Raw genomic sequence first — 21729 nt, forward strand, 5'->3', positions numbered from 1 at the left:
TTTTCCCAGGGGGGGAGGGGCAAATGCCCCCCTGCTCCACACTGTTAGTATTTTCTTGTATTATTTTAAAAGTAAAAAAATGACAATCACAAGTTTATAATTAAACTTTTATTAACGTAATTATAATTAGATACATACATACATTTTCATATAAAAAATAATAATAAAAAAGTACACACACAAACGCGTGTAAGAAAAAATAATAATTAGAGCTGTATTATTAACAGCCTAACGGAAAAAATATTTACAAATTAAAAATTATAAATAGGCATACTGTTTTTTGGTGCGAAGAAAATTATACAAGTTATAAGTTTTGATAAAAAAATTCCAGTTGTCTCAAACACAGATGTGCCTACAATGTGTGTGTCATATGCAGATATGCCTAAATCTAAAAAAATATGAATACAAATGTAACAAAGTGTTTAGAATACAATAAGTAGTCAAAAAACTGACCAATTTTAAGTATACAAGTTTGTATGTTAATGGACGACTAAACTAAAAAAAATTTGAGCAAGATAAAACAACAGATATTTGAGCGTCTGAAGAAATGAAGACTCGTTACACAAAACAGTCCACATCGTCTTAAATAGTTAATACCAAAATAACGGTGTTTCAAAAGCATTATTATCAAATTGAAAAAATGGCAAATACCTGTTAGGTACACTGGTATTAGGTATAGCAGTATTGGGTACAAGGATATTATGTGCACCATTATTTGTTATACCAGTATTGAGTACACGAGTAATAGGTAAACCGGTATTAGGCACACGAATATTATGTAAACCATTACTGGTATTAGGTAAAGGGGTAATAGTTACTCCATTATTAGGTAGATCAGTATCAGATATACGCATATTAGGTGAACGAGTATTAGGTGCGCGGGAATTAGGTACACGGGTAACAGTCACCTGATTGTCAGGTGTGACATTATTCAGAGTCCTATCTTCAGTTTGCCCACAAGTTTTTGTATGCTTATAAAGGGAACTTTTTGATCTAAATACATACATACAAGTATTGCACTTATATTTATAATTAGAATGAACATTTATAATATGATCTAAAAATTGCTTTTCATATTTATATCTCTTTTGACATAAAATACATTCAAATCCATTAACATTATTGAAAGCGCTTTGAGTATATTGTTTTGACTGTTCTTGAATAAACAATCTCGCATTCAAATTTTCATACTGCGTCGGATATGGTAAGGCTGAAGTGTTCACATTGTTAGAGCTTGTATTAAGTATATTTTCAATGTCGTGATTTTCTGAAATTACATAAAAATAGTTATTATAATTTAGCAAAATAAATATATATATTTATAATTAAGTTTACCTAGCTCTGGTAAGTTATTTGTTCTGGCAATATTGCTTTCGTAATAATTATTGTCATCATATTCTGCTTCCTCTATTAATTCAACCTAAAAATATGTCGTAAGTTTCAACGTTCTTTTTTTTAATTATTTGATTTCTTTTACCTTTATTAATTCGCATTTAATCAAGGTCGAATAATCAGAGGTTCTTTTATTCCTTTCAACGAATGGTGTTGTAAAATTTGGAACATAATTTTGAGATTCTGCAAAATAAAAATAAATAAATTAACTAAATTTCTAAACATTTAATAAAGTAATAAAACTTCATACCTGTTGTAATTGAGTTGTAAAATGCCATTGTCTCACAACCTGGCTTTTGGGGTCTGGTGGTAGTGTAGAAGATGTTGATTGCTGCTGGCTCAATGGAGAGTTGCTGTAATGAAAGGAAAATATTGAAATATCAATATCTGAAACGTAATGATAGAAAAGAATAGCATATTTTCGGCACCAATTGAACATGAAAGTATAAAATACTTGTTAAAAGCATAATAAAAGTAATAGCTATATTTATTTGAGTCGCTGGCATTATATAAACGCTCGTGCTGTTTGTCCTGATACCACAAATACATACAAAATAGATACATACGAATACATCAGATACTTTCAACCCGGAATAAACTTCTAACTAGAATATTATCACTTCGCTTCCGACTTAGAATTAGGGCTTGAATAGAAGGCTACAATTTAACTGTAGCTACAGAATGTTAATTTGTCGTTGGTGGATCTTATCCCAAATTGAATGACGTAGGAGAATTCTTTTGTTTAATAGAGGCGTCTTTCTATGGAATTCTGGACAGTCTATTTTTTGTGTAGTAATTTCCAATGTTAAACGTGCACATATTTGTGCAATATAAAAAATGTAATTGCTGGATCTGGCAATGTAATTATTTGTATCGTGTCCACTTGTTTTTATATTATAAATGTGTCGCTGTGTTGTCGATGATAAGAAAGATAAAAACGTCGAATTAGGAAGCAGGAAACTAGGCGATTAAAATGAAATACATAAAAACAAACAGCAAAAAATAAATATAAACATTAAATTTAATTCATAATACGTCACACAATTTGTGACGTTACTAAAAAATATACACTTACAGGCAAAGACAAAACGACTAGAAAAGGATAGTATTTACGGGAGAGGGATTTAAATGTAAAGTAGTGAAGTAAATGCGATGTAACACAATATTACGGATATTACACTGTGTTTTAGAAATATGACAGCTATCCTTATCGATATTAGTACAGCCTTTATTGTTGGTTAAAATATATTTAAACAAAATTTTGGTCAATAGGAGAGTGCGTCTTAATATGTACGCTAGAACACTGAGCGTTCCCACTGCAACTGATTTTATTTCTTTTGACGTGGATTTTTGACTTCTGAGTAGGGATAATTATTTTTTGCTCCTTCCTATTGGGCAAATTCAATTTAGATATGCTTTATTCGATTCTCACTGCGACGGCGACGGCACGTTTTTATTGCTTTTGACAGGGATTCTAAGCAGGGACCCCCTTGAATTTTGCCAGAAAAATGCATGTCATTCATAAAATACTATGAATCTTAATGAAATGAAAGTATTAAAAAAATACTACTGACTAGCCTATTTTTGCCCCCCTGAAAAAAGACCAAATGACGTCTCTGGAAATAAAGATGATTTAAGGAAAACGAGTCGGCCAAGGGAATATTGTACGGAGGTGTAAGTTTGTATAATAATATTTGTAGGATAATCTGCATAAATAAAAATGTGATTTTTTTATATTCCGTTTGTTTATTTTATAGTTTATATGTATGTTTTGATTAAATTTGTTAAGTGTATAAATAATTAACTAAATAAAATAAATCAATTTTATCTTGGACATATGAAAAACAAAGACACAATTGGTCAGTCAGCGAGTGAATAATCTCTTCGTTGACCGACCCTTAGAGTCAGTTGATCCGGAATCAGCATAGCACGGCTATGGCGATGGATACGTCGACGCTGAATTAGTTTTTTTTTATGTTATCATACACTGTTTATAAATATAAAAATCCATAATAAGTCGGTATTTAAAAAGTAAATTATGCTACATAAAAAATTACATTTAAAAACGGATTTCTGAAACGCAATCGCGTACAACTTAAAAAGCTCACCAGCATGGTTGCATTTTATCTACACACCTGCAATACATATGAGCTAGAATAACGAAAATATTTGTGAAAAAAATGGCATGCATTAGACGCAATTATATAACGAATTCCTGAGCTTTACTGTCTGTCTGTTTTATGAAAAGGTCAATGCACAATAAAACTCCCCGCTCGATGCCAGTGAAGAACTCATCTACTGATGCGCAAGCAGGTATAGGAAAAACGACACAAAAGGCTGGTCCCCTCTATTTCTTTAGAATACTTTTCCTATATTGTCCTAATACAGCTAAGCGCGGACCATTCAATGCTTAACACAAAGGAGCATTTGTTACAACTACTTTGAAAAGATGTATTGTCTTCCGGCATTTGACCGCAAAAATAAATAAAATGCAGGTAATAAAGGCGTACGTATACTGCGCTTTTTACGGAATGACAAACGACAATATTTTTATTAATGTGAAGTCGTTGTGGAAAAATTAAAATAAAAATATCTAGAGTTATATCAATAAATCACATTAAAATTGGGTAGAACGTAAATATTGAACAAAACGGGTCGAGATAATATGTATAATATTATGATAATACGTATAAGAGAAAGCAATTACGCATACTGTTTTACCAATTATGTGTTTACTATGGAACGAATAGGCGAAAGATTTCAAGTAATTGCATAAATACGTTTACAGTCGAGTTAATAGCCATAATAATAGTTCCGTGGAATAAAATTTTCGTGAACGAGAACAAAAGCGCCGTAAAAGGTCTCTTGCTTTAACCATTCTGTACCAGTGGGGAAAATTTAGAGATCTTCTTTTTTCGCTTATTCTAAATAAACACATTAAATGTATAAAAAAGTCAGGTCAGAATTTATAGTAAAAGGTCAGAATATAAGCCGCCAGAATAAATATTAGATCGTCAGAATTCATATTAAATGGTTAGAATTGAATTGGACTGGGTACAATTTATACCAAATGGTAAAAAATATTTTTACTGATGGTCAGAATATTTTTTTTTGTACACTGTGAGTGACAAGAGGTGGTAACATACTAACATAAGCACGTAGAAATATGTATGAATCGGAAAATGTTGAAACTCAGCTTAATATGTAATGCTTCCTCTACACTCTCTGGAAGTTACCGAACCAAAGGTCTACCGAAGATAGTCGAGGTCGCCGAGACATTAGAGCGGGCAGACCCGAGCTCGACCGAAGTAGCCCCGAATTAACACATTATATTTTCCGTCCTTGCCCAACCATGGCCTACTTCCAGAGAGTGTGGAGGAAGCATAAGAATGATTTTCAAAAACCTCGAGGCTTATACGCTATAGAAATAAGGACGTTGAGTCACCGATAGTGAGATTCCAAGTACTATCATTGAGTGAACGTGCATATACAAAGAAGGATGTATATTAAGAATAACCGTTCATGTTCGCATGTATGGAAAGCAAAAACGATCATTGTATGCCGAGATAAATACATATTTTTAATTAGTTGATTGAAACGCACAAAAGTTAATTATTCAGGAATAAGATATGAATGAGTTTGTTAAAAATGAGAATTCCCCTTCTCTTGCAAACGTATTAATTTAAACACATCGACACACACACAAATTTGTGCGTTTCGTCATTTCAACTTCATGTAGCAAAATCATACGGTAAACTACGTATTTACCGTAACGTATTTATTTAGTGCTCTAACCAAAGATGTTACTAATATTATATTAACTAAAAAAAATGATATCTAAAATTTCAGAGGCTCAAAACCAGGACTTCGAGGGCTTTATCTGGTTTGATTTTCCAATTTTTAAATTTTCTGTGGCGGACAACACAGTCACGTTTGTAAAGGGCCTTTCTTGAAACTTGCGTAATTACTGTGACCAAAAGTCATTTTACATTAGTGCGATCACACAAAGGCTCTCGTTACGACCTGAACTAAAGATTTCCCCTCATAAATAACACTGAAAGATTCTCCGGTGCATTGAATGAATACTTATTTGTTACGAAACGGTCACTGAAACAATATATCACCGGATGACAAATAGCACCGTAAGGCCATAAAAAGTCCCGTTACACATACGTAATTCAAATCGGAAATATCCATCAAACAAATGTCACTTTCTAAAGGCGTATACATCGTGTTCAAAGAAGCGAATGCAGCGATTGGTTAGATCATGGTTTCCCAAACTATGTTCCGCGGAACACCAGTGTTCCGCGGATCCAAAATAGGTGTTCCGCGGAGCCTAAATAGATATTTCACAAAAATTTGGAGTAAATTAAAAAAATTGTTAGTCTTGCTAATACATAAAAATTGTTGATAAATCTGATAAAAAAGCTTGAAGCTATTGTAATTTATTGCGTTAAAACAGGATTGGGTGTATTCTGTTGGAAATATAAAGATTAAATAAAATTTGCATAAAAACGAATCGATTTTCTTGTACATTAATTTAGTCTGGTTGCTTATAAATACAGATTTTTTTCCATTTTGACAAAACAAAAATATTATAGAATTTACATATTATTCAAAAACTACCCATGGATCTTTGGTTGAAAACAGGAAATTTGACGAAAGATAGACCAAATACTTCTACTGATACATCTATCATCGAAGAAGAAAATAATCTAAAAACTGAGAATACAACTGATCAATATTATGCCTGATATAAAAAAAATTAATTTAAGAACCCAAAATCATCAGAGCCATTAGGAATTTTATTTATTTGAATGTTTATGTTTTTTAAATAAATGATGTTTCTTTTTTAACATTTTTTATTTTTATTTATACTATTATGAATTACCAAACCTAAAAAATAAGCTAAGTGTTCCGCCAAAGTTTTCGGATTTGCTAAGTGTTCCATCGCTGAAAAAGTTTGGGAAACCCTGGGTTAGATGATCGCTGCATGATTGTGATTGGTCAGCAAGCTTTGCAGCCTGGACTCCGATGAGGAGAGGGCAGTCACAAGCATTCACCTGGCAGACTCACATCCTGAGGGTGACTACATCATACAAGCACCGTAGCAGAGGGATCAACTTCCGCTATACTGTCACTGTCACGCCAGCTACAAGACCTCTGAGGATCTTCCACGTACAACATCCCTGCGCCAGCTTCTCCACCACTATTCGGAGAAAACATCTCGCCATTCATCGTCTGTCGCAATATGTAATATAATTTAATACAATTCTCACTAGTTTCCATCTGCGGCTTACTGGCTGCGAAGTCACACACCCCTTAAATTACTAAATCTTTTTTGTTTTTCTTATAAAATTGTCAAATATGGAGTTAGCAATTTTACACTTTAAACTGTCGATATTATATACTTAATTTTTATATATTTAATTAATTATTAACTTAGAATCTAGCAATATGCTGTTATATATGTACGGCAAAGTGTATGATAATCTGGTTCTGTCCTGAATCTGGATCAAGGAATAGAAGGGTAGATGCACTTCAGCTAATTTCTCAAGGGTATATAAATCAGGCGCGTACGGTGAGATACATTCCCTTTCGCTTGCTCGCGTGTTAAGTGACGAGAGTGAGTAATAAGTGGGAGTGCGGAACGCATGTAACGCACGCCCTTATCTCTCTCACTCTCATCACTTAACACGCGAGCGAGCATAAGGGAATGTATCACAACGTACGCGCCTGATTACGCCCAAAGTACAAAGTTTCTTGTGTGAATTGATACTGGATAAGACTGTATGCATAACAGTAGCACGATTTTTCACTATTCACCAAATTAACGACTGAACAGGTTCTTTATTTGTTTAATAAATTTACATATTTTTTGGGTGTATTACATTTTTATAATGTTAGGTACCTAACAAAATTTTCAGTTTCTTAAAAGTATTATCTAATTCTAATTATTTATAGAGGAAACTTCTTTGCGGATCTGATGTTTTTAATTTGAAGATTTTTAAAAATAGTTTTCACACCATTTTCGGCGAGTTAATGAAAAGATTTTAAATACAATTTCAACTTATTAAAATTTTAGGGTTTTTTTCATAAGTAAAATACAATTTTCAGTTATAAAAAAGTAAGGGGTTCAATTTTAGTCTTGAAAATAAATTAAAGCGCTAGATAAATTTTCACATACAAAACCATTCACTAATATATATATAAATATATACACACAAATGGGACTTTGAACACTCGGATGCTATTGTATAACCAGACAATGATTTTGAACCCTTTTATAGACAATACACAACCGTGGGCGTTCCCATCGTTAAGAGAACACAAGCGAGTCGAATAATAGAACACGAAGGCTTTAGAAAAAACACACACACAAGAGATTTCTCCTTCGGCCTGGTTGGTTGAAATAAACCCGCACGCGATTGGTCGAAGCTGCTGATGAACAGAAATATTATTAAAAATATTTTACCGCAACAGCAAGCGGAATTATCAAGGAATATACTTCAGACCAGAATTCGGACCATAGCGCTACTCATGCGCCATGGATGGATGCCAAAAATGCAAGTGTTGTATATTTGCATATATTTCATTTTATATTACTGTTTTGAGTAATGTAAAAATAATTCATATTTCATTGTTATGCAAGCCTGTTTTTCTTGCATATTCCAACTTATCCAAGTATAGATTTTTTGGAATTCGCATTTTTTGTTTGTTTTCTTATCCGCGTAATTTCTGCACCTGCGTAGTGGGGCGTTATCTTTGTCGCGCCTTCCTTTGTCAGTAAAAAGCTATTAACTCGGCTCGCGTTTCTTAAGTGCTTTTCAAGACCGTTTTTAATAACCGTTAGGACTAGAGTCCATAACATACAATTTTCTGAGTGAGTGGTAGTTGTACACACTAATACAAAAAGCAGCAGAGATATTAAATTCAAGCCTATTGCATCAATTCATAAATAAATGGCCGCCTAAAATTGCTAAGATTTTTTATGCAATATAATAAAAACATATATTAAATAAAAAAATGTTTTATTAAGGTGTTAAAAAAGACAGAATCATTATTATTTATGTCCGACGGTTTTACGAGAGAGACATAATACTTATACCGACAAAAAAGTACATTCAGAGATCAGAAACATTTATATACTAAATAATATACATTATTCTGTAAATATTAGTATCTAGAGGTACGCTGTCCATATTACAGTTTAGTAGTTTATAAGTGGCGGCAGGATCAATTCACTGAGGTCGGCCGACGAGAGTACTCTCGCCGACCGGCCAGATGTAGTCTGAATCCGTGAGCTAGAGAAGAGGACATATCGGTTTGAATGAGTGTTTTGTAGTCCTTCACATTTACGTAGTCCTTCTTCCCATGTTTGATTCTCATGCAGATGGAAAATTTATATTTCAAATTTATAATTTTCTCACGCTTTCGGATCATCTACAAGGTGGTATTTTATAATTAAATAATCCGTGACTAATTGAGAAAGAGATGTCATTTCCTTTTTTGTGTGAGATTTTTGGTTTAATTAAACCCAGGAAGACGTTAATTTTTTGTATACGCGAGCTCCCCTACTTCTTGGTTGCGCATGATTAGTAAATCCGCAAGTAGGCGAAGGGTCGATTAGATATGGGTCTGATTTCTTCGTTTCAAGAATATTGTACTATGATGTTGAAAATAATGAGTGTTTCTCACGATACATATAATATATTTTTTATAATATTATATTTGTAGCGGTACATGAGTTGATTGATATTAATTTTAATATATTTTACTATTTTTTTCGTTATTTATATAATTTATTTTTCAATGCTTGTGTTAAACAAACATACGCATGCCATCAAAACACATGAGTTTAGGAGTTCAGTATCTTATTACATATAACTGCAAAACAGGAAGAAAAATTGTTTTAGCAATCTAAGCATTCCTGATGTATTTTTATAATTATTTTAAGCGATGCCATTAGCGAGGTTCGTTATGCAATAAAGCGTCAAAGCTTTTAGCGAGCTTTGGTATTGTCTGTTTTAGCATTATCTTTTTTATCTTAGCGATGTAGATTTTTTTACTCTTGATCAACTTTGAATATTTATTATATGCTGATGACCTGAAAGTGTTTTAAAAGTATTCGCATAAATTGAGATTCTATCTCTTTACAGAAAAAATTGGGGTCGATGTGGAGATGGTCGATCGATAATTGACTACCTTTCAGCATCGCCATTATGGTTCTCAATTATACGTAGTTTTCAACTATTCGAATATTGAATTAAAATGGTTGAAGTATACGAATATATTCGTCAAAAAATCAATGAATTGCCAGTGAAATAATATTTAATTAATTATATTCATAATCGTTTAATTTTATAAAATATGCACAATCCTGTGCGAATTACTTTGAGGGCGTCCAAAGGAAAATGTTTACTTTATTATTTTACATTATTTAAGCTATTTCCAGGATGGAGCTCTAGGTAGCCTATTTATATGTATTTATTCAGGTTTATTATGGGCAAAACTTGGTGACACTCTGGTAACACTGGCGTGTCGGACTTTAGGCGCGCTCTCGCGCGCCATTGTGGACCCGCGCCCCGTAAACTCGTAAAACACAATGTAAACAATTTTCTTTATCGACAATAAAAATACTACTGCAGCGGCACAATCTGTCTAATTGTCACCCGTCACCCCCGTCGCCAACTTGATAATCAACGATGTGATACCCGAGCATATGGCGTCAGATACACAAAATGGTCGACACAGACGCCGCTACAGTACCATAAAGCCGAGTCACTGCAGAGCCAAACTTAGCCGGTTTGTAAATTAATATATAAAATTACAACCCCTCTTCATGTTACAATTTTTTTTATTACTTAGCTTTTATATCCTAAATGTTGCTACAACCGAAATATTTTTTCAGTAAAATCAAATATTTTTAACCCTTTCCGCTCGTATGGTGCGTGAGACGCACCAGTACTTGGGTCTATATTACTCGTAAGGCGCGTCAGAAACACCATTCCGATTAATGAAATATAACGTTGATTTTTGGGTATTTCCTGTGCATGTTTTGAATGGAGTTTTTGCAGTGTTGTAGACAAGAGTTTCAAGAGTCATACCTTATCAAAAAAATATCATTTTTACCTGAATCAAGCCGGGGAGAGCTTATTTATCGGGATAAGTCGGGGTTTTTTTGATGACTAAATTTAACGGTAGATTTGCCGTAGCTTCTCCCAAAGGCAACAGTTGGCGATCGCCTTTCGGTTGACAGGCGTCGGTGACGTTTTTATTACCTATTCTGTTTTCGACAGTGGCTCGGTTGTCCGTAATTTGTGTCTAAGTGAAACTATATATAGTGACTGATAATTTTGTTTAATTACTTATTTTGTAATTTTATTGTGAAGTTATTGTAACGTTATTTTTTAAATATTATTGTGAAAAAATAGTGCTATGGCTAAATATAGTGGTTGTGAAGATATGTTTTGTAATGATAGTGTATAATCTTATATTGGGCGACAGTCAAAGAGGCGATTCAAAATGGGCGACAGACTAACGGGCGATGGTCTTTTGGGCGATACAATAATAATGCATTACAAATAAATGTGATGCAAATGATGATCTTATAATTAATTAAATAATTAACGTAATTAAATACATACGAAAATATAAGTAATATTTTTTAGAAAAGAATTAAAAGATGAAAACATTAATCGGTCTAAACAAAATATAATATACCTACATAAGATATATGTATATGTATATTTACTTATCATTTGTGCATATTTAATCATAAAATTAATCACTTAAACAGTTTGATTTTTTTATTCAAGAATTTAAGAGAGTTACTCGATATCATAAAACACTAAAGTCGGTAATTTTATTATAAATACCTACCAAAAAAATGTTTTTAGTGGGACCTTACGCGAATTTTTTTTATGTTTTGAGCCTTGGAAACTACTGTGAGAACAAACTTTTGGAATTCCCAAAAATCGCATATTTTACAGTTATCTATTTTAAATTAGATAGGATTGTTATATATAAATATAATAACACAGAACTAGCGCTGATAAGTGTTTATCGTGTATTTCGCCCTTTACGCGATTTTTTTATATTTTGAGACTTATAAATTACTGTGAGAACAATCTTTTGGAATTTCCAAAAATCGCATACTTTACCGTTATCTATTTTAAACTGGATAGGGTAGTTATATATAAATATAATAACCCAGAACTAGCGCTGATAAGTGCTTATCGCAGATTTTACCCTTTGCGCGATTTTTTTATATTTTGAGAATTATAAATTACTGTGAGAACAAACTTTTGGAATTTCCAATATAATTTTTCGTTTTAACCCTTTATAGGACACATATTTTTGTTTTATTTACATTTTTTAAAAATGAATTAATATCTTATTTGTCGTTTTAGGCTGCAATATTCTAAATTAAGTCAACTTTATATTGAATGGTAAACTGACCTACCAATGTACGTTTTCACGAGTGCTCTTGTAACATTAGGTTCATTATTAAAAAAAAAACATAGGAAAAATAAACCTTAATTTTGGTGTATTTACATGTACCACTTTGTTCAAGGTGTCCTATAAATAGTTAATGTATATTTTATTAATATTTACAATAAAGCAAGGCGTGCAAGTTTTTTTTAATTTCTGTCGCCCAATAAACCATCGCCCAATTGACCGTCGTCGTCGTATAAAATTACAAACAAATACATATTTACCATACAGCTATTCATTAATAAAAGTTTTGTCTATTTTTAATTAAGAAATATAAAAAATAATATGACACTAACTGCAACGTTCCATTTAATCTTCGATGGGGCGATGAGGCAAATATTAGTTTATATAAATATAGGTTTCTTTAATTATGGAAAAAACGTACAATTTGTAATTCTGCGAGCGATGTAAGCTGGCTTCGTTCGCAGGTAGATATATCTAAACCTAAAACCGAGCGACATATTGTTATTTGTGTATATTTATGGTTTAAACATTTTTCGGTCCCATAAATATTTTAAAAAGGGTCGTCACCCTATTGTGTTAATTTATTGTTATGGATTGCCAACCAATGGTACTTGAAAGAACCAAAAAAAATTAAAATGTAATTTAGAGAAATGCAAGTATTTGTTCTGATTTCTTCGTTTTTGATATTAGTTTATTCATAGTTATGCTCTACATATATAATTTTAATTTTTAAAAAGAATTTAACATTTTTCATTTTTCCCGAGCTGGCGACATACCTAGTACGAAAACGATTACGAGTGCAAAGGGTTAATTCAATGTTAGATTGTTGACAAAAATTCCTATATTTTCAGTGTATTATGTAATTTTATCTTAACTTGAATACGATTTTTTTGAGAAGTGTTTCAAAGTGAATAAATACGAAAATGAGAAAATAAGATATAGGTAAGATTCCTAGGTCAAAAATGATTAATCATTGTAACCACGACAATAATAAGGATGAACGTGACAAAAGAGTGTAGTTGAACGGACGGCACAAAAACTCTCGTTACGTTTAGGGAAAAAAGGGTAACACATAAATAACATATTGTAATTACCCTCCGATGAATAGAAGAAATATTTCTTTGTAGGGTAACGGACACGGAAACAATATATCACCGGACGACAAAAAGCACTGTGGGGGATCTTAATCTTGAAACTCGCATTAATGACTGTGACCAAAAATGATAATTCATCAATAAGGATAAACTAGACAATAGTGTATAGGATGGGACCACACAAAGGCTCTCATTACGACTAGAATAAAGGGTTTCACATAAATAACACGCAAGGAAGTCTCTCATTATTTTAACAAATGACGCACATGCTTATGGCAAAATTTAGGGTAAGCAAATGCACCCCCAAATGACGTCCCTGGGTATCAAAATAAATAAGTAAGAAAATTCATACAGTAACAAAATTTAAGAATTTTTTGTATATACAATAGTTCATAATGTTTGGTACGAATTTAATACACATAAAGAGCGGAACCGTATCAGTGTTTGTTTTGTGCGCATTTGCATATAAATTAAATACTTATAAATAAATCAACTTCGACCGTCGCACACCTATTTTTGAGATAAGCGTTAAACGATAATAAAGGGTGAGTCTTTTCAACATTTTGTTTCTTTCAACGAATGAATTCTGCGAATTCGGTCATAGTAAACACCCCCACAAACATTATATTATCGAGTGTTTTTCGAAAGCATTAAAAAACATTTTTTGTTGAGAAGGGGCGTCTTATTGTCCCAGAAAAAAAATAGAGGCGCATGAAGGATTATGTATTTCAGAGCGGCATTAGTCACTCGGGTATATTGAGAAAAAAAAACGACTACCTATGTTGCTCAAGTATATGTATGACAGCTTTGCTCGGTGCAAACGGACCAATGAAATACCGTTAAAAAAGCCTCAAAGTGACTCTGTTAAATGAAACGAAGAATACCAGGTATTGCCGAGAGAAAAAAGTCAATACCGGTTTTACCAGTATTGACATTAGTATTATTATTTTAATTAATTGGTAATCAAAAAATAATCCGAATACCCCGGCAATTATTGTGACGATCTATTAAATATTTTAATTATATCCTTATCCCTTTAAATGTTTACAATGTTAACACACAGCATGATATTTGATTTTTACTCGAGTTTTATTTCATTACAATTAAATTACAACTGTACCTAATTCTTATGTTTAGTATCTTTAAAAATTGTTAAATCGGCTTATCTGATAAGTAAAACTGAAACTGAAGAAAAAAAAATACAAAATATATAAAGGAGAGCACATAAAATAGTCGTTACATTTAATAAAACGCAGTGGTGATTTAGAAGCGTCATCCGAGTGATACCAACCCGAAGCCTGGTGATTTAAGCTCACATTACGAGTGAAAGGATTAAAGGGAAAGGACTCAGATGGCCATTTGGGCGATCGTTAACAAAAGGGTAGAACGAATTGTTTATCGCGCATCCATTCCACACAAAGAGTAGTTTTTTTCGGTACTCGCGTGCGTACGTTTGAGTGATTAACGTCGCAGAAAGGATGTGCTAGGTGGTCCGTGAAATATTAGCAATTATTAACGCAATCATCTTGTCTCGGATCTTCTAAGCATTGTTATAGTCTTACTTTAGATATGTGTTGGTTGAAATGGTCGTTACTAAATTACTACAAATTGTACAGGTTGATGGAATCTCCACAACACTTTAGTGCGCAGAAAAGCACTTGACGTTAATGGCTTTGGTATATGATCGTACTTAATTGGGTTCTAGGAAATCTTTTCTCATTTATCTAAACTAGGCGATCTATTTTTTTATGTAAAGGTACGTCTTTGTTAATTATTGTAATGCATAAATGACAAAATAATAAATTGAAAAGACCTGACACGTTTAAAATAAATACATAGCTCTGTATATAAAACTTAATTAGTAAGCTGTCGGTATGCTACTATTGCAGTTAGAATAAATTTGATTTATTTTAAAAACAGCGCATAATAGTAAAAATCTGAATATAGTGACACTATCAACTTATACCGGATGTAATAACCCCTATAGAAAAAAACTCATGGAATATCAATTCATTAGTGAATTTAAAATTATTTATATATGCCGATTGTCGTTCGGTCAAAATTTAAAAGGAAAGGCAATCGGCTGCAAAAGTGTTTGTATGTCACAGAAGAAAGCCTCTGTTTTATGTTTATGACTTTGTACAAACAACCTATAGAATTGGACTGCTTATTGTTACTTTGATTATTTTGTGTTGCACGGGCGCAGATAGAAACACTTTTTTTTCAGTTTTGATTTTGTTGTGAAATTTTCGGTACGTTTAAAAATTTGGAGATTTATAAAATGTACAGGAGCGCTCTCCTGCCTCTAAAAAAATGCCGCGCTCATTTGGACAAAAGCAATAACCAGCAAGAGGATAATAAAAAATATAGCACAATTGCGTAATTTTACAGAAATGTTCAGAAAAACTACCTTTTTGTGCATAAAGAATACCGACAATGCGTCCGTACGGCGTAAAAACCACCACTGTTATTTACCTCTTGCATTATTGCCTTTCAAAGCGTGTTCATCTTGAAAATTTCCCTTATTCAGACGCAAACATATTTCGTTGTTCAAATAATTCGCCGGAGACGTCTTGAATCAATCGGAGACGATTCTGCGATTCAAGATGAGCACACCACAGATCATCCCCAAGAAATCACCTCTCTACCAGAAATATTTACCCTCGACAATATTTAATTTTAGTATATTGCAAAGCCCTAGGGTTCAAAACCCGAAATTAGAATATACTAAGCACGTTACATTGCGGATTTCTTGTAATGAAATTACCGAAAAAATGTAGTAAGCTTTGCATTCAATTATCAACTGGTTTTTAGGAAGACTTTATATTAAAATAAAAGGGTTTATAAATCGAACCACTTTTTTGTTAACAATTGTAAAGATTAACTTTTTTTATTAATCCATTAAATAAACAGTTCAACGCGATAAAGCGAAAAAATGGATTTATTCGTTAAAATGGGGCAAGACCGTGGGAAACGTTAAGTTACAAAGTAGCAGCCATAAATCAGTAAGGATTTAAGTCGCCTAAAGAAAAGATAACGACTGTATTCGAGATTACTTTTAAGATTAAAACCGTTCTTAATCTAATAAATATTAATAATGATTACCAGTCGAACCATCCCAATATTTACAATTGGGTTTAACTTATATTATTTAAGGGATTAACTTATAATAGTAATCATAAACAAGGTCTTCTGATGAACCGTTTTAACGTTCTTCGTTAGAATGGAATACCGTGGGAACCCGCTTAACAGATTAAGTTACAAGGGACGCGCAATAAATCAGAAAGGATTAATATATCCGCCGCCTTGAGAAGGGATAACCTGTGCATTCGTGTTTATCCTTAAAACGATATCTAAGCGATCAACGGAAATTCGTATTCAAAAAACACGGTAATTTAATAAAAACAAAAGCTACCATGGATACAAAAAAATAAACAAATAAAAATCAACAGCAGTTATGTGACGTCATGATGAGATGTCAAAATTATAACTCGGCGGCGAACATCTAAAACTTAATTTGTGTTATAAAAAATACGACGTCGACGATATGACACGAGATGACGTCAAAATTATCGGGAGCGTTTTGAGCCCGACAACACTATAAAAACAACAGCGTTACCTGTCAGATTTCATTTTAACACTCCCGGCACTTATAAAAACAAACTGAAATTTTCAGTGAAATCGATCCAGCAGTTTTTGAATTTTGAGTCGACACACATACGAACATTGCCTTTTATTTTTTATATATAGATTGCATTTATAGTAACTAGCTGTCGGTACCTCACTATCGTGAGATACCGAAGCAAGCGAGTGTGCGATTGACGGACTAGACTTATGATTGATAATAAAAAATATTTTGTTACACCTTACTGACACTACACAATCGATGACCTATAGTCGGTTCAATATGAGCGATTATAAGTGATTGTGTTTTAGCGTATTTTAGGGCCTGTTTTCTTAACTATGTAGCTATATCAATATTAAAAAAGATAGTTCTCTATATTACTATTTGATATAAATAACATGTAACTTACATAAAACACAATTTTATCATAAATTTAAATTCAGTAATAAGAATGCTTTTTAGTTACACCAGAAGCTACTTACTAATTAAAAAAAAGTTTTTTATATGTTTTATGTGTAAATATATAAGCCAGTTTTTAATTACATTTACAAATTAGAAAGAATCAATAAACTGAAAATATTAACCACCTAATTTGTTGCTTTAGACCAAAATATTAGGAATACGTATATTATAAATCAGAGTATATAACACAAAGTGATACGATTTAGAGTAGAAAATTGGGCATGGAGTGTTTCATTTTAAAGCGAGCCGTCCGGAAGTGGAAGCGGCTCAGAACAATTATATATAAGATTATTTTCTTATAGAAATAATTTACATGAAATCAAATTAAAAAAAAATGTTGAAAGATCGACCGCTGCACATGGTACGGCGATACCGCTCGGTATTTTCTCTAATAATAATTGATACTTTTTAGATGATCAGCTAGCTATTGGAATGATTATGTGTGAGACTGAAGTTCTGTCGATAATATTGTCAATTTTTAGAGGATAACTAACAAAAGTACTTTATCTAAAACAAATTCAGGACTAATAAAACCAATGAGAGGGGCATTTAATTATAAGCAAAAAACATTGTATTTTTTGTCTGATAGATATTAAAGATAGAATTTACTTCAGTATTGATAACCAGTCCTAAATCTTTTAGTAAAATTGACTCATTGTGCGTGGAAAACATAAACTTTTACGTTCATTTTACGATCGTCTAAAACCTTGGACAAATTCGTACAATGGATATTATATCGACTGCGAGACCCTTTTTATGTGCAGCCATCAAGTACAGACTGACCATAAAGAAAATACTTTTGTCTTATTAATAAAAAATACTTCTGATATTAAGACACTGCATTTTTAATTATGTATAGCTTTATCAACTATTAATTGTAATAATTATATTTTTATTTATAATTTTTTTATTTTTTTCAAAAGGTTTTATATTATCCTTGAACTTGGAAGCAATTTTATATTTTATATATGAAATAAATATAGAAAAATAACTATGACACTGTATTATTTATCAAGGGTCCTGATAAGGGCTTCTGACCCAAGTAGAACGGGTACCCGTACGTTTTTATAAAATGAAAATACCCTGTTTTTTTAACAGGTACCCGGCCATTTTAACTATAATATAATATTTGATTTCTACATATGTATTTATTTTCTAGATTTTCTAGATGCAAAATTTTTCGGCTATTCTATTTCGCAATATAGAGATTAAGTGGGTAGCGAGAGCGGTGTATCTAAAAGGGACAGAAAATCCCTATTTAACAGTCCAGAAATATGCATGTTTTATGACACATTTCGTTGCAGCACCCTCAAAACATTTGCCGTTGTAGCGACCACATAGATTTGAAAGGGCCATTGTCTCAATGTTAATGACTGTGACTAAAAACGATCATTCATAAACAATGCGACAAATAACGATGGCACAGGATTTTTTTGACCACACAACACGGGTCGTTAAGAGAGTCCCTTTGTGACGAGACGGTCACGAATATCATAAATCACCACATCCGTCTTGAAAAATACGAAAGTCCGTGGACGAGCAAAAAGTCGCTTTCAAAGGGGGCATATGTTTATTTTTTAAATGGGCCCATGCCCTCCTCCCACGGTCGCATTAGGCTCAGGAGTTTCTGATCGTCCGAGTGACGATCACGGTCGGGTTTGACCGTCGCGATTTAGCTCCTGATGGTCTCCGGCATCACTATCTTTTATGGAGACGGGAGTTGGATAGGGGAAGTGTAAAGGGGCAAATACAATTTCGCCGTTTCTACGAAGCGACTGCAGCGATCGGCTAGAAGATCGCTGCACATATGCGATTGGCCAGCAAGCGTGCAACCCTTAGAGAATATATATAAGCCCGGATCTGATCTGAAGGATTTGAAGGCAGACAGTCCGAGACAGCCAGAGAGAGAGAGAGACGATCCACCAGCAGCCACTCAGAGTCACCAGCAGCCATCCCAAAAGACCAGCTACGCGCCCTCACCGACAGACCTGATGACCGCTTCTGGAACTCCCGTACCACCAGCCGCACGAAGAATTACTTCCTGACATTCGCCGCACGCAGCCACAAGAGCCCTCAGGATCACATACGGGCATCACCACCTGCGTCAACTTCACCGCAGTTCGGAGAAACGTCTCGCTAATAATCGTCCTTCCACATGTAAATATTCACTAATAAAAAAGTCTGCTTAAATTCACACCAGAGTCTCATTGGCCGCGAGGTCAACCACCCCTAGGGCCAACTCTCCTAAACCGTTTGACAAAAAAATGAAAATGCGAGTATTTGTTTGCGCAAAAATACACACGGCATACTCACAGCACGGTCGCCCACCAAAAAACGTTGCTATTTACCGTCAATGATTTATGATAGTTAGTTTTATTCGCTCGTTATCCATCGGTTGATGGTTAACACCTCTGAACAGATTTTTTAATACTATTCCAATGCAATTTTGATAATAATTACACAGAATAAATTATTTGATTAGGTAATTAATATTTATTTTCATTTTAAAAGTAACAAAAATATTTATTTTTCACTTTTGCAAATATGAAAACAGAAAATACTGCGTATATTGAAAATTTTATTAAATCATTTAAGTCGAGGAACTTTTACTAATAGTGTTAATTAAACTCGACTTATAGTTTTTCGAATGAATCCAATTCTAAATTTATTGGTATTTTATAAAGAAATTCAATTAAAGTAAAAATCCCTGCAAGTTATTTATTTTTCAATTAATCATAATAATTTAAATTAATATATATAATTGCAATTAAAATATACTCATGTCATTGTATATATATTGTATATTTCGGATTTTGAGGCCAAAGATGTTTGCAGCCAGAAATAGACGCCGGAAAGCTCGTAACAATATATTTAGTTATAGTACATATACCAAAGCGAAATATGGAAAAGTTGTATATTCTGGTAGAGAAAATAGCGAAGAAATTATGTCCTCGGAATGGTCCTTTGAGGTTTCTTTGCAGAAGAAACGCTAAACGAGAATCGCCGTACTGAACTGTCTCTCATCCGATCACTCGATTGTCTTCCATATTCTCTCTAGCGTCAGACCTTTTGTACGGTTGATTCGGAACGTCTCCGCAAATCGCAACAATGCAGAAATCAGATAACAAATTGTGGCGTTTATATATTTGACAAACGAAATATGTCCACGCCTTGAAAGAGTGAAAAATGCATTATGAACACATTCCGATGGCCGTTACCGCAAAGGGTTATTAACAATGGTGTTTGTGCATAATGTATGATTCTCTGGTCATTACTAAGGTAGGAATGACGTGATAAATGAGTGTGCTTTTCCACATTGTCTATGCATTCCTTTATGTCCAAAATAATTGTTTTTTCTCTGGCCTTGCGAGGTATTTATGGTAAATTTCACTGTCCTACAAAGCGAACAATTCACAATATAGTGAAAAAATTTAACTGTGCATCATCGTGGAGCTTTTTCAGCCGAGAATCTTGCTGTAAAAGTGTTGCTTTTGCATTTGGACTTGTACCTACACAAGTGATCTCGTGACCAAATAATTGCGTTAATAATTTGAAATATTCAACGGACCACCTAATATCACATCCATCCCCTAAATACTCTTTGCGTGGAAAGGATGCGCTATAGACAATGTGTGCTACCCTTCGCATAATATAACTGTTTTTTACTCCTTGCTTATAACCACTTAAAATGCCAACGACACACCGATAAGTCACTTATTGATTATTTTTTTAGTAAGGATTATTGTACTAGCTTTATTTATCAGTAAACCAAGTGTTTTATGACGCGTGTAGAGAAATAACAGGTGACTCACTAATTAGTCGCTGACGATTAACAATGACCGAGGAGAGTGGCCAAGAAACGATGCAATTGGTCCGGAAAAAACTCGCCTGCAACTCGCCACACCTGTTTCGAACCAGCATTATAAATGATGTGACATTTGGACACACAGCGCGAAGCGTCTCTCCTGACCTTTCTAGAGACACCTCGGGGCCACAGTGACAGTAAATGTTAATCGTCGGTCATAATATTTTTTAACCAGTTTTTCAAACCCTACAACTAATGTGTAAGGTTTAAAATGTTGGGGCAAAAGGGTGTTGGCAATAAATTTAGAATTCACGCAAAGATAAATTATGTATGACACCAAGTATTGCAAAAAAAAACATAATATACCATCTGGGGCTAACTTTTACTGAAAGGCAACTCCAATAATATAATTGGTTCCTAATTATGACTGCTATTCGTCAAAGCTTCCTAAAAGACATGATCATGACTGGCGATAACTAATTCACAAAATGCCATGAAAACGAAATTCAGTAGTCAGTGGCGGTTTTTTTACATAATATTTCAGATAATTATATTGTCATGGTTTTGATTATTTATTCAGTTTTGTAGAAATTTATTTTGTTTAATATTTTAGATAAAAGGTTTCAGAAAATACTGCAATTCTACCGGTTTTGTATAATAACTTATTAATTGTAAAAAACAATTATTATAAAATGATATGTCTGATGCCAAAAATGGACCCTCATAATTTTGCCTTTTATATGGAGAGGGCTAAAAGCTTTTGAAATGGTACTCTAATGTGTTTTTTTATATATTTTTTTAAGCTCTGTTCTGCGAATACGATTATTGTCAAATGCTTTTAGCGCGTCTGTTTTAACAGCTTTTCTCGTCGACGTAATTATAAGACCCTA

At 33.1% G+C, this 21729-nt stretch overlaps 1 long non-coding RNA gene across 2 annotated transcripts in view; it reads right to left on the reverse strand.

The window, feature by feature from the left end:
• Positions 1-93: 93 nt before the first annotated feature.
• Positions 94-21729, reverse strand: part of LOC148233530 (uncharacterized) — a 41342-nt gene continuing 19706 nt past the window's right edge. For both annotated transcript variants that reach the window (XR_015810440.1, XR_015810441.1), the window contains 4 exons: positions 1643-1745; positions 1478-1575; positions 1336-1420; positions 94-1267 (listed from right to left, as the gene is read on the reverse strand). This is a non-coding gene — a long non-coding RNA (uncharacterized LOC148233530). The remainder of the gene's footprint in view (positions 1268-1335; positions 1421-1477; positions 1576-1642; positions 1746-21729) is intronic.

This window comes from Plectrocnemia conspersa, unplaced genomic scaffold, assembly GCF_051122295.1.
Source record: "Plectrocnemia conspersa isolate PC_06_02 unplaced genomic scaffold, ASM5112229v1 ptg000008l, whole genome shotgun sequence".
Taxonomy (NCBI): domain Eukaryota; kingdom Metazoa; phylum Arthropoda; class Insecta; order Trichoptera; family Polycentropodidae; genus Plectrocnemia; species Plectrocnemia conspersa.